The sequence below is a fragment of the Hyla sarda genome, chromosome 2, assembly GCF_029499605.1.
Source record: "Hyla sarda isolate aHylSar1 chromosome 2, aHylSar1.hap1, whole genome shotgun sequence".
Classification (NCBI taxonomy): Eukaryota; Metazoa; Chordata; class Amphibia; order Anura; family Hylidae; genus Hyla; species Hyla sarda.
In genome coordinates, this window is record NC_079190.1 from 50,649,042 (window position 1) to 50,661,535 (window position 12,494).

The 12,494-nt window shown below is 47.3% G+C and overlaps 1 long non-coding RNA gene across 1 annotated transcript in view; it reads left to right on the plus strand.

Annotated features, from left to right (window-relative positions):
- Positions 1 to 3,090: 3,090 nt before the first annotated feature.
- LOC130358474 (uncharacterized) overlaps positions 3,091 to 12,494 on the plus strand; it is a 74,189-nt gene continuing 64,785 nt past the window's right edge. Inside the window, exons 1-3 of the long non-coding RNA XR_008889534.1 lie at positions 3,091 to 3,475; positions 5,416 to 5,479; positions 6,045 to 6,118. This is a non-coding gene — a long non-coding RNA (uncharacterized LOC130358474). The remainder of the gene's footprint in view (positions 3,476 to 5,415; positions 5,480 to 6,044; positions 6,119 to 12,494) is intronic.

Below are 12,494 nucleotides of genomic sequence, written 5' to 3' on the forward strand. Positions count from 1 at the left end.
CACCATGCTGCCCTTAGCATACATCTGCTATGCATGGTTGCTAAAATGGACAGAGATGTCAGCAGAGAGCACTGTGCTCGTGATGTCATCAGTGTTCCAAAAAGAAAGGAATTTCCTCTGTAGCATTCAGCAGCTAATAAGTACTGGAAGGATTAAGATTTTTTTAATAGAAGTAATTTACAAATATGTTAGACTTTCTGCCACCAGTTGATTTAAAAGAAAAAAGGTTTTCACCGGAGTACCCCTTTAAGCTATATTCACACCACGTAATGTCCGCAAAGGACCACACGGGAATGTGCCGTCTCATAGAAAGCTATGCATTCCGTGCAGAGTTCGCAGAAAGAATGGACAGGTTCCTTCTTTCTGCGAACACGGAAATCGGAATTCACGTGCCAGAAAAATCTGGTGCGATAATGCTGCTGTGTGCACAGCGCAGCATAATGCCGCTGAATCCAATTGGACTGCTGCTGCGGAAGCTCCATGCAAAAATTCTGACGTGTAAACAGCTGACCATTTTGGTGCCCAATACCCAGGATGCCTACAGAGATTTTGCCTCATTAGGTTTTGGGGGCACAAGGGGGACCTACACAATATTGAACAGGTAGTTTTCATGTTATGGCTGCATTTCCTTGTTGCAGAAATACATGGCTTTATTTGCATAATGTATATACTTTACTGTCTGTAGGATATATATTCTTTTCTGTCATTCACTGTGCGGTTTGTTTGGTTTGTTGCTAGGCTCATAAACATACTTAATCCCAGGCTGCCTCTATTACCAGGGGTATTCGTTATTACTACAGATTTTACTAGGCTTTCACAGGGAAGACCTGTTAGCTTGGTTTAGAATAATCACCTTTTATCCCATCATGTTTACGAGCAATTATCATCCTCATTAAACTACGTGTCACTGACAATAAGCTCTGGTTAGGAAGTAGATGAATAGCCAGTCATTTGTAATCTAAGAAGATAGGGGTTGTCTTGGTGCGGAAAATACTGCATTTGCAGCAAAGTGTGGTGTCCATGAAGAGGATGAGAGATGTAGTTCCGGTTATATAATAGCAGTAGTCCATTGGGTGCCACTGGGAATAACCCTTTATTGTACAAACAAAGTTCAGAAGTGTACCACTTGAGTCAAGGACTACGCATTACATTCACATGGCTTAAATATAAAATACTGATGTTCTCCTCATTTACAAATGAAAAAATAAAATTGAAATGTGATAGAGGGTGTGATACAGGGCAGATGGAACCCCCTGTGTTCATGACGCCAGGGCTTGGTTTATTCTCAATACCACCTGAAGGTATACTGCTAGATCCTGGGCTAGGCACGGGGGGCAAAAATGACTCCAACTCCAAGTTACAGACAATGGAAGCTTTACTGAGTGACAGATGGAACAGTCTATACAGTTCAGCCAGGCCCAGGGATGTGATCAGTGACTTCAGAGACCTTAAGGGCTTTCTGGGACTTGCAGTAGATTTGGACAATTTTAGTGCAGGCCACTCTGACTTGACAATAGATGACTGTGACTGACTTGACTTGAGGCTGACTAAGCTGTGACTTTAGCTTACTTGTAGACTTGTAGCTTGTGGCTGCAGGACTGACTTGAGGCTCCTATAGACTCCAGACACGCTCCTAGGCTTGACTTGACCTCAGGAAAGACTTATCTCCAAAGAGAGAGAAGAGACTCCTCCCAGGGCTTTTATAGGGGAGACTCTGGTGGGGTCCCATAGGTTACCCTTAGGTCACATGGTCACTTATACCTCCTGGGTTACAGCCACATGACAACTCACATGACAACTGGGGATCACATGTTAACATTTCTTAAAGCAATAACACTTCTATACACACTTTACAGTAGAACATATGCCAGAAAATATATACATGAGGAGACAGGTGTAGAGGGGGCCCAGAGGACACTGAAGGGAGGCTGCCTGACAGGACAGCAAGGGTATGGTGTAGTAACTCCGGTACTGGGCCACCACAGAAAAAAAATCCAATCACAGGATAATGGTTTCCATTTTCTGTTACAGCTTATTGATAAAATGTGTCATATTATCTTGTAAACATCTAATTAAAACATTATTGAAAAAGGAAAGATATAGTATAACCACGTTGTAGCCAGAAGTAGTTCACTAAAAATGTAGCAAGTCATCCGAATCCCTAAATAGCTGATATTATGGTTTGTATAATATAGTGGGAGCATATAGCATTCCAGAACAAGAGGGAACCCAGCTGTGTCTCCGTGCCTTGGCCGGCTTTCTCTACATACTTGTACATCACGTTATATTCTTTTCGCCAAACAGTTTTCGCTGCAGTGGATCTCACTTTTATCAGGCAGCTATTTTAAGAAGTGTGATAAAACCTCTAAAGTAGAGACGGTCAAGAATAATATTGGTGATAGGCTACATGTCAAATGCCCCATGCAGGACTATACCCTCTGAAGGTGACAGTGCTTATGTACAAAAGAACTAAATGTCATAAAGAAACTAATAGACAGATGCATGGTGCATGGTGCACCAGAGATAAACATTTTGTGCATGAAAGAAGCAAGGGGTGGGCGTTTTTGGAGGGTCAAGGTTAAATATTACTCTCATAGGTGCTGTGTTTAAAGGGGTATTACATCACATATATGTATTTACAATTGGTCACATGTGACCACTAATTCCTGGTTTTACCATCCACCAATAAGTAAAACTTAACTTTTAATGCCTCTTTAGGATTTAAAAATGCTCCACCACTTCACTCTGAGAAGTGTGTGCTTATTGTGCAAGGTATACTTGGTACAAATATTATATCGGTATTGTGGCTGCAGTCCACATACATACTACCTTTATTAATCAGTGATGGTGGAGTATATTAAAAACAATGACACCACCACCCGTCCGACGTTTCACCACACCAGTGGCTTTGTCAAGGACAAGCCCCTAGTCTTATATCACATATAGGCACTCATATCTGGACATCTGTGTGTACAGTTATCTAGCCCCTGAATAAATCCAAATAGAAAGCAAGATGGCACTCCAGTATTGGTGTCCAAACATGGGTAGTAGTTTATTGATCCCAATACATACAGAAACAGATGCGACGTTTCGACCTAACAATAAGGTCTTTATCAAGCATAGTGCATATAGTGACAACCATGTGTTTTATAGGGTCACCAATAGATGACATCATATGGGGGAGTCACCCTCCAGTGTAAGGGGTGTGGCCCCAAGTGACAGTGGGCGTAAACAATATGTCAAAACATACAATGAAAAAGGTGCTAAAATACAATGTGCAAGTGCATAATAAATATACATACAGTAATACAAAATGATACATTGTATCCACAGTGGCCATCTTAATCTTCCGATCTCCGTCATAAACATATTCCTAGACAAACAATATTATATCCGACCTGTCCGTCAGATGAGATCATGAAGACACAGCCAATCCGGAGAGGACCCGCTTCCATTTAGCAGCGGAATGGAACAGGTAATTGTCATGTTAATGTGCCATGGGAAGATTTTTGTTACTTGTTGGTTTAATAGGATGTCCTGAACAACTGGCACCAAATTAATGTATTTACTGTATTTTCTGCAGAATGGTGATGTTCAGCTATCATGATGGCACCAGAGCTGAGCTTCTATAGTACCGATTGTCCTCTCAGGGAATCTATAAGACTCTTATACAGAAACCCAGTTTGTAAAACACTGTTAAATACTGATCAATATATGCAGCGTAAGACAAATGAGGTTAGCCATCACTGGAGCTTTGGGGGAATCATAGACTGGAAGAATTTGAGGTATCCTAGTGATCCTAGTGGACCAATCTGGCTGTTTCTTTGCCAACTATTTCAAATGGTCACTTTCATTTCAACAAACTTTGCAATAATCAATAGTACAAGTAAATCTAAACAAATGTGCTTCCTCTTCTCTTATCAAGCTTTTTACCTCCCTTCTGCTAAACTTTCTTTTGCGCTTAAAGGGGTACTCCGGTGAAAAGCTTTTTTTTTTAAATCAACTGGTGCCAGAAAGTAAAACAGATTTGTAAATTACTTATATTAAAAAATCTTAATCCTTCTGGTACTTATTAGCTGCTGAATACTACAGAGGAAATTATTTTCTTTTTGGAACACAGAGCTCTCTGCTGACATCACGAGCACAGTGCTCTCTGCTGACATCTCTGTCCATTTTAGGAACTGTAAAGAGCATCATATGTTTACTATGGGGATTTTCTCCTACTCTGGACAGTTCTTAAAATGGACAGAGATGTCAGCAGAGAGCACTGTGCTCGTGATGTCAGCAGAGAGCTCTGTGTCCCAAAAAGAAAAGAATTTCCTCTGTAGTATTCAGCAGCTAAGAAGTACTGGAAGGATTAAGATTTTTTTAATAGAAGTAATTTACAAATCTGTTTAACTTTCTGGCACCAGTTGATTTGAAAAAAAAAAAAAAGTTTTCCACCGGAGTACTCTCCTAAATTAAACTCTCCTAAATTCAGTCCTTTACAAGACAGACTAACACCTCAATGAGAGATCAGTTTACATGCTGCCCGTACACATTTAGGAAGATAAGATTGGTGAAAACTGAGATGGGAATGGGAGTAAGTCCAGAGATCAGGAGCAGAGAGAAAGACACTGCAAAGAGACAACTATATTAGATTGCACCAAGGGCTTAATTCACAACTAAGATTGTTTACAACTGCTGTTCTCCATGTTGCCTTGTTTTAGAGTGTGTATGGAGACATAGAAGAGCAGGATCCCCACTTCGGTGTGTTGGCAGTCTATAGGAGCCATCATAGAGGCTTGGCTCTATTAACTACCTCAGGATCATCTACAAATTACATATGAAGCCTTTAGAGTTGAAATCTGGTATGAAAAGCCACATAGTTATATAGTGGCCAGAAATTGTGAAGCTCCTCTTGAACACACACTGCAGCCTATCTGAAACAACAGGTGCACTTTAAAACTTTTACATATTAACATTTCTATTTAAGGATATATAAGATTTCTCCTTGAGGAGAACACCATAATGGTGTATGCAGATTCAGAGACAATTAGCACTTCATAAACTTATTAGGAATTTTGGCCAAGCCAGAGATCTCTCAGAAGGAAGGAGTACCCAGCTTTTTCAGGATTTTGCCCCTTGTCAATACAGAACAGGGTGTTCTTGCTTGGCTGGTGAGAAGCCTATGGATATAGGTCAAAGGGGTAAGATTTCTCATTGAGGAGAACACCATGATGGTGTATGGAGATTCATAAAACTCTGTATTAAAAACTGATGCTTAGGGCAAAGCTATCTAAAAAGATGGTGTGATTTAGCTGTATGCACATATATATATATATATATATATATATATATATATGCATGTGGTAGCTAAGTACAGGAGTTGCCCTGTCAGGCAGACTCCATTCAGTCATCATTGTTGTTTTCTAGGTTCCTGCAACATTTAAGAAAAGTGCCTGGTGGACTAACCAAGATCTCTCTGCAACCATTTTGCGTAAGTTCATGTGCCCGGCTTATAGCCGTGATCCTCTACTGTGAACTCTAACGTACCAGAACTGTGGAGTGGTACTGTACTCTAAATTTACTTACAGAAGAATATATTGTTCATTCTTTTTGCACAAGTGAATACAACTATAGTTATTATTGTGAAACTGTATTATTTAAAGTACATTGTAATAAAGTGTATATAAAGTGTTTGTACAAAATGCCTGAGGTGCCTGATGTCCTTTCTACTCATGGCAATTGTATAGGAGGTATCCTGACCTTATCAGGAGAAGAGTATCCACTTACCTCACTGCCATACAGTTACCTGCAAGATATAAACAGTAACAATATCCTTGTATAAAAATTATCCAGTATATAGTATACTAATGTCTAGTTAGCACGATATAGCATGATTACTTCTGATGTCATTTCATGTACAGTAAGTGATGTACATAGCATTTATGTATCTAAATAGTCAAATGTCACATGTCTAGTTAGGACTGTAGCTAACAAGTCTAAATATTCAGTCCATAATAATCCTTTAATGTGTAATGTCTCATTATTTTCCTGTACAGGTTACTCTTGTGGCCAAAGAGTTCTCCTGGAGGTTTAAGTAACACGTACAGTGACAGAGCTACTGTGCATATAGGTAACATTCTAATGTGTTGTCAAAATGAAAAGAAAAAAAAATAATATTTACATATTGTCACGATGCCGGCTGGCAGGAGGTGGATCCTCTGTGCCAGAGAGGGATTGGCGTGGACCGTGCTAGTGGACCGGTTCTAAGTCACTACTGGTTTTCACCAGAGCCCGCCGCAAAGCGGGATGGTCTTGCTGCGGCGGTAGTGACCAGGTCGTATCCACTAGCAACGGCTCAACCTCTCTGGCTGCTGAAGATAGGCGCGGTACAAGGGAGTAGACAGAAGCAAGGTCGGACGTAGCAGAAGGTCGGGGCAGGCAGCAAGGATCGTAGTCAGGGGCAACGGCAGGAGGTCTGGAACACAGGCTAGGAACTCACAAGGAAACGCTTTCACTGGCACAATGGCAACAAGATCCGGCGAGGGAGTGAAGGGGAAGTGAGGTATAAATAGGGAGTGCACAGGTGAACACACTAATTGGAACCACTGCGCCAATCAGCGGCGCAGTGGCCCTTTAAATCGCAGAGACCCGGCGCGCGCGCGCCCTAGGGAGCGGGGCCGCGCGCGCCGGGACAGGACAGACGGAGAGCGAGTCAGGTACGGGAGCCGGGACGCGCATCGCGAGCGGGCGCCACCCGCATCGCGAATCGCATCCCGGCTGGAGACGGTATCGCAGCGCACCGGGTCAGTGGAGCTGCCCGGAGCGCTGCGGTAGCGAGAGTGAAGCGAGCGCTCCGGGGAGGAGCGGGGACCCGGAGCGCTCGGCGTAACAGTACCCCCCCCCCCTGGGTCTCCCCCTCTTCTTAGAGCCTGAGAACCTGAGGAGCAGACTTTTGTCTAGGATATTGTCCTCAGGTTCCCAGGATCTCTCTTCAGGACCACAACCCTCCCAATCGACCAGGAAAAAGGTTTTCCCTCTGACCTTCTTGGAGGCCAGTATCTCTTTAACGGAGAAGATGTCCGAGGTGCCGGAAACAGGAGTGGGAGAAACAAATTTAGGAGAGAAACGGTTGATGATAAGTGGTTTAAGAAGAGAAACGTGAAAGGCATTAGGAATTCGAAGAGAAGGAGGAAGAAGAAGTTTGTAAGAGACAGGATTAATCTGGCACAAGATTTTGAAAGGACCAAGATAGCGTGGTCCCAATTTGTAGCTAGGGACACGGAAGCGGACATATTTAGCGGAGAGCCATACCTTGTCTCCAGGAGAAAAAATGGGGGGAGCTCTTCTTTTTCTATCAGCAAACTTCTTCATGCGTGATGAGGCCTGTAAAAGAGAATTTTGGGTCTCTTTCCATATGGTGGAAAGATCACGAGATATTTCATCCACAGCGGGCAAACCAGAGGGCAAGGGAGTAGGGAGGGGGGGAAGAGGGTGACGGCCGTACACCACAAAAAATGGGGATTTGGAGGAGGATTCAGAGACTCTGAAGTTATACGAAAATTCGGCCCATGGTAGAAGATCTGCCCAGTCATCCTGGCGGGAGGAAACAAAATGGCGTAAATAATCACCCAGGACCTGGTTAATTCTTTCTACTTGCCCATTGGATTGAGGATGATATGCAGAGGAAAAGTTTAATTTAATCTTGAGTTGTTTACAGAGAGCCCTCCAGAATTTTGACACGAATTGGACGCCTCTATCCGAGACGATCTGCGTGGGTAACCCGTGAAGGCGAAAAATGTGTACAAAAAATTGTTTTGCCAACTGAGGCGCTGAAGGAAGACCAGGAAGAGGGATGAAATGTGCCATCTTGGAGAATCGATCAACGACCACCCAAACAACAGTGTTGCCACGGGATGGGGGTAAGTCTGTAATAAAGTCCTTCTTTAAATTTTCCTGGATATACTCAGACATAGCAAGAGTCTCTGGGACAGAGAGAGGATAAATTCTGCCCCGGGGTGGAGTAGTACCCGGGAGGAGGTCAATGGGACAGTCATAAGGCCTGTGAGGAGGTAAAGTCTCAGCTTGTTTTTTGCAAAAAACATCCGCAAAGTCCATATAGGCCTTAGGGAGACCGGTTACAGGAGGCACCACAGGGTCACGGCAGGGAGTACTGGGAACCGGTTTAAGACAGTCCTTGGAACAAGAGGGGCCCCAACTCTTGATCTCCCCAGTGGACCAATCCAGGGTAGGGGAGTGGTGTTGAAGCCAGGGTAGTCCAAGGAGAATTTCGGAAGTGCAATTGGGGAGGACCAAAAACTCAATTTTTTCATGGTGAGATCCGATGCACATTAGGAGGGGCTCCGTGCGGAAACGTATGGTACAGTCCAATCTTTCATTGTTAACACAATTGATGTAGAGAGGTCTGGCGAGACTGGTCAGCGGGATGTTGAACCTGTTGGTGAGAGAGGCCAAAATAAAATTTCCTGCAGATCCGGAATCCAAGAAGGCCATAGTAGAGAAGGAGAAGGTAGAGGCAGATACCCGCACAGGCACAGTAAGACGCGGAGAAGCAGAGTTGACATCAAGGGCTGTCTCACCTTTGTGCGGGGTCAGCGTATGTCTTTCCAGGCGGGGAGGACGGATAGGACAATCCTTCAGGAAGTGTTCGGTACCGGCACAGTACAGGCAGAGATTCTCCATGCGGCGTCGTGTCCTCTCTTGAGGTGTCAGGCGAGACCGGTCAACCTGCATAGCCTCCACGGCGGGAGGCACAGGAACGGATTGCAGGGGACCAGAGGAGAGAGGAGCCGGGGAGAAAAAACGCCTTGTGCGAACAAAGTCCATTTCCTGGCAGAGCTCCTGACGCCTTTCGGAAAAACGCATGTCAATGCGAGTGGCTAGATGAATGAGTTCATGTAGGTTAGCAGGGATTTCTCGTGCGGCCAGAACATCTTTAATGTTGCTGGATAGGCCTTTTTTAAAGGTCGCGCAGAGGGCCTCATTATTCCAGGATAGTTCTGAAGCAAGAGTACGGAATTGTACGGCGTACTCGCCAACGGAAGAATTACCCTGGACCAGGTTCAACAGGGCAGTCTCAGCAGAAGAGGCTCGGGCAGGTTCCTCAAAGACACTTCGAATTTCCGAGAAGAAGGAGTGTACAGAGGCAGTGACGGGGTCATTGCGGTCCCAGAGCGGTGTAGCCCACGACAGAGCTTTTCCAGACAGAAGGCTGACTACGAAAGCCACCTTAGACCTTTCAGTGGGAAACTGGTCCGACATCATCTCCAAGTGCAGGGAACATTGAGAAAGGAAGCCACGGCAAAATTTAGAGTCCCCATCAAATTTATCCGGCAAGGATAGTCGTAGGCCTGAAGCGGCCACTCGCTGCGGAGGAGGTGCAGGAGCTGGCGGAGGAGATGATTGCTGAAGCTGTGGTAGTAGCTGCTGTAGCATCACGGTCAGTTGAGACAGCTGGTGGCCTTGTTGCGCTATCTGTTGTGACTGCTGGGCGACCACCGTGGTGAGGTCGGCGACAACTGGCAGAGGAACTTCAGCGGGATCCATGGCCGGATCTACTGTCACGATGCCGGCTGGCAGGAGGTGGATCCTCTGTGCCAGAGAGGGATTGGCGTGGACCGTGCTAGTGGACCGGTTCTAAGTCACTACTGGTTTTCACCAGAGCCCGCCGCAAAGCGGGATGGTCTTGCTGCGGCGGTAGTGACCAGGTCGTATCCACTAGCAACGGCTCAACCTCTCTGGCTGCTGAAGATAGGCGCGGTACAAGGGAGTAGACAGAAGCAAGGTCGGACGTAGCAGAAGGTCGGGGCAGGCAGCAAGGATCGTAGTCAGGGGCAACGGCAGGAGGTCTGGAACACAGGCTAGGAACTCACAAGGAAACGCTTTCACTGGCACAATGGCAACAAGATCCGGCGAGGGAGTGAAGGGGAAGTGAGGTATAAATAGGGAGTGCACAGGTGAACACACTAATTGGAACCACTGCGCCAATCAGCGGCGCAGTGGCCCTTTAAATCGCAGAGACCCGGCGCGCGCGCGCCCTAGGGAGCGGGGCCGCGCGCGCCGGGACAGGACAGACGGAGAGCGAGTCAGGTACGGGAGCGGGCGCCACCCGCATCGCGAATCGCATCCCGGCTGGAGACGGTATCGCAGCGCACCGGGTCAGTGGAGCTGCCCGGAGCGCTGCGGTAGCGAGAGTGAAGCGAGCGCTCCGGGGAGGAGCGGGGACCCGGAGCGCTCGGCGTAACACATATAATGTTGTGGGGAGAAGTAGCTGTAGCCAAAGGGCCCATTAGCAAAGGCATTTGGGTAGAAAGCCTCCGGCAGCCCGATCCGATTTCGTCCTTGTTCTCCAGCAAGAAGTTACGAGTACAAAAAAGTTCCATATGTTTTCATTTTCTTTATCCCAGTCTTCAATACAATGTAGCATGTAAGGCCATTCAGAGCAATGCCACATGAACTCTTCCCCAGTTCAATTGTTCACCAGCCCTGTGAAGGACATTTGCCCCAGGAACTGTTGCTATCACCAGGCCTCAGTGGCCACTTCATGTTCGTCCGCCCTCCAGGACTGGGTGCCTCCAGGAGGGCTTTTGCTAAGAGGGGGAGTTTGTGGTTGCCCAGTGCAGGAGTTGCACCCTTGTACCCTTGCTGCCCTGTCAGGCAGACTTCATTCAGTGACCCCTGCCCCCCCCCCCCCCTCCCTGCACCTATGTTCCATGCATAGTGTTAAAACTCTATTTTAATTAATGTAAAGTGTATATAGTGTCATGTACCTTTAATGTTGAAGGTATCTGTGACCATGTGACCTACAGGGTGACCTATGGGACCCCTCCGGAGTCTCCCCCATATAAACCCTGGGAGGAGCTAGCTAGTTAGCTCATGAGTGCTGAGTACAGCAAGGTCAAGTCCTGAGAGAGTGTTTGTGTCAGGATTCGGCAGGCTGGAGGTGGATCCTCTGTGTCAGAGAGGGATTGGCGTGGACCGTGCCGGCGGACCGGTGCTAAGTTGCTACTGGTTTTCACCAGAGCCCGCCGCAAAGCGGGATGGTCTTGCAGCGGCGGTAGCAACCAGGTCGTATCCACCGGCAACGGCTCAACCTCTCTGACTGCTGAGATAGGCGCGGTACAAGGGATTAGGCAAGAGCAAGGTCGGACGTAGCAGAAGGTCGGGGCAGGCAGCAAGGATCGTAGTCCGGGGCAACGGCAAGAGGTCTGGAACACTGGCTTGGGATACACAAGGAACGCTTTCACTGGCACAATGGCAACAAGATCCGGCAAGGAAGGGAAGGGGAAGTGAGGTTATATGGACAGGGAGCAGGTGGAAGCTAATTTAGTCTGATTGGGCCAGGCACCAATCACTGGTGCACTGGGCCTTTAAATCTTAGAGAGCTGGCGCGTGTGCGCCCTAGAGAGCGGAGCCGCGCGCGCCAGAACATGACAGCCGGGGACCGGGACGGGTAAGTGACTTGGGATGCGATTCGCGAATCACATCCCCATCGAGACTGTCAGTGCAGCGCTCCCGGTCAGCGGGTCTGACCGGGGTGCTGCAGAGAGGAGAACGCCGCGAGCGCTCCGGGGAGAAGCAGGGACCCGGAGCGCTCGGCGTAATAGTACCCCCCCCTTAGGTCTCCCCCTCTTTTTGTCTCCTTGTCCCTTCAAATGAAAGGAGAACATAGGGGGCGCCTCCTGAGTTTCCTTCTGGAACAAAAAGTCCTGGGTAGCTACATCAGCGGCAGGTAGTTCAGAAGGAATGGAAATGGGGAGGGGTGGCAGAGGGTGAAGCATGTCACAGAGCAGAGTGTCACCAGGACAGGGGCTATGAGGAGGCACGGCACAGTCCTGATAGGCCTTGGGGAGACCAGGCACAGGAGGAGACACTGGGGCCCGAAATACGGGACTGGGAGCAGACATGAGGCATTTCTTGCGGCAAGCAGGACCCCAATTCTTGATCTCCCCGGTGGTCCTGATCTCCCCGGTGGTCCAGTCAAGGATGGGAGACTGAGGAGGACTTCAGAGGTGCAGTTGGGCAGGACGAAAAATTCAATTTTCTCGTGATGCAGTCCAATGCTCATAGGCAAGGGCTCTGTGCGGTAATGCACAGTGCAGTCCAACTTCACTCCGTTGACCGAAGAAATGTAGAGCGGCTTGACGAGACGGGTCGCCAGGATGCAGAACCTATTCACCAAAGAGGCCAGAATAAAATTTCCAGAAGAACCAGAGTCCAAGAAGGCCGCGGCTGAGAAGGAGGAGTTGGCAGAAGGAGAAATCCGCACGGGCACAGTGAGATGTGGAGAAGCAGACTTCGTACCAAGAGACGCCACACCCACGTGAGCTGGGTGCGTGCGTGCATTTCCCAGACGTGGAGGACGAATAGGGCAATCCACCAAGAAATGTTCGGCACTAGCGCAGTACAGATATAAATTTTTATCCCTACGGCGAGTCCTCTCTTCATGGGTCAGGCGAGACCGATCTCCTTGCATAGCCTCCTCGGCG